Here is a 2,181-nt window from a genome sequence, read left to right as displayed (position 1 = left end):
TCGATGAGCCCCTTAGCCATCCCTCCCATCCTCTGTGGCCTCGCCCTGCTCGAACCCGAAGCTCCGGCCGCCGCACTTGCCATCGCCGTCGTCGGCTCCGGCCACCCCAGCCGCGGCCACAGCCACCGCTGGACGCGCCGCGTCGCGGACGTTCTAATGAGCCAAACCGCGCGCCAAACCATCGCCCCTAGCTCGAATCCGAGCCGCGCCGCCGTGCGGAATGGTCGCCGCCGGCGATACTCCGGCGACCGCCGACGTGGCACGCTTAATCAGTGATAATGGCCCCACTAATTAAACCCACACCCACTGACAGTGGGCCCCACCCCTGGTCAAACCCCAGTCAGCGCTGGGTCTGACCGGGATTAGCTCCCGTGCCACGGACGTGTGGCCCCCACACGTCAGGTTTGACCGGACCAGCCCCTGTTGACCTGTGATGTCATGCCAACGTCATGCTGACGCAATAATTCCTTTCTGAAATTTAAATAAATCTTAAATGATTTAATGATTCCAGAATATATTCTAAACTTCAATAAATCATAGAAAATTAACCGTAACTCCAAATCAAACAAGTTATATATGAAAAATTATTAGAAAAATTCAAGGAATCCATCTGTACCATTTTCATGCATGTTGGAACAACTTATAGCTGCTGTTTAGCACAAATCAATTAAATGGCATTTGAACAATCACATATGGAGTTTGAATTTGAATCTTGTATTCAAACCAACTTCATTTAATCTGTTGCTAGTTGCATTAGCTCAAAACACATTCATATTGCCATGTCATAGCATGCATCATTTTGTGCATTGCATTCATTGTGTTCTTCTATGTTGCCGGTATCTGTTCCCTCCCGGTAGACGATGTTCCGACGTTGTGATAGTTGACACTGATGAAGACTCAATGTTATCTTCAGAAGTGCCAGGCAAGCAAAACCCCCTTGTTCATTCTGATAAAATCCCACTCTCTCGCTCCTGCTCTCTTTTACTGCATGAGGACAACAACGACATATTTGTTACTTGCTGCGGTAGCTGAACCCCTTATCCTTTGCATGACCTGTCATTGCCACAGTAAATAGATGAAACCCACTAGCATGAGTAGGAGTTGTTTGAGCCCTATTGTGCCTACTCATTCATGTTTGTTTGTCATGCCTGCTATTGCTTAGAGTTGAGTCAGGTCTGATTTATCGGGGATGAATCAGAGGCGTGTGAACATGTCCTATTGTGTGTGAGCTAAGTGTGTGAACACGATTTGGTAAAGGTAGCGGTGAGAGGCCATGTAGGAGTACATGGTGGGTTGTCTCATTGCAGCCGTCCTCAGGAACTGAGTTCTGTGTTTGTGATCCATGATTCAGCTACTACCACGCATTGGGCCCGAAACCAATGGACCCTCTCGGCTTCTTAATCACCCTTGTCCTCTGTCCAGGAGTTGCAAGTAGTTTCTGGTGTTTGTAGTATGCTGGAGGCCGTGCGCAGCGCTAACCGGAGGGGTGGGCTATGATGCGGTAGGCACGTGGCCGGGTATACCGGGCGCCCGTTTGGTTTCACGAAACCCTGTTCACATCGTTTGGGGCTGTGAGCGAAACTCCGGCCGGATCTCCTCATGGATTGTGACGCCCGGATATTTAGCTACAGTAATTCCCTGCTAATGATGCCACGTCACTTCGATTACTATCGCTAATCTCGTGTTAGTTCGGAACCGATTCAAATTCAAATTTAAAATATAGACAAACATCAAGTCAAAAGTTTTGAAACATTAAAACTAAAATGTTCAAGCTGAGACAGATAAATTCTAAATAATAACGGTGGAGAAACCACACTTGTATAAAATATGCAAATACTCAAAATGAATAAAATAGTAGCAAAAACAATTAGTTAAATGATTATCAAATAATAAACAATTACAAACGATTTTATATTAGGTTTCAAGATAGTTGTGGTAGAGGCATAGGTATTAATAATATTTTAGGTACAACTTGGGTATTTCATAAAAACATAAATTTAATAAAAAAAAAGAAGAAATGAAATAAAATAGAAAATAGAAAACAGTAATAACTAAACTAAAATAAAATAGAACCCCCTCTCCCTGGGCCTCTCGGCCCACCTAGCAGTCAGCCGGCCCACCCCAATACCCCTGGCCTATTTCCCCCGTACCCGACCGAAACCCTAACCCACGGTCGCCCCA

Source organism: Triticum aestivum, chromosome 4B (genome assembly GCF_018294505.1).
Source record: "Triticum aestivum cultivar Chinese Spring chromosome 4B, IWGSC CS RefSeq v2.1, whole genome shotgun sequence".
Classification (NCBI taxonomy): Eukaryota; Viridiplantae; Streptophyta; class Magnoliopsida; order Poales; family Poaceae; genus Triticum; species Triticum aestivum.
Note: the sequence above shows the minus strand (reverse complement) of the source record.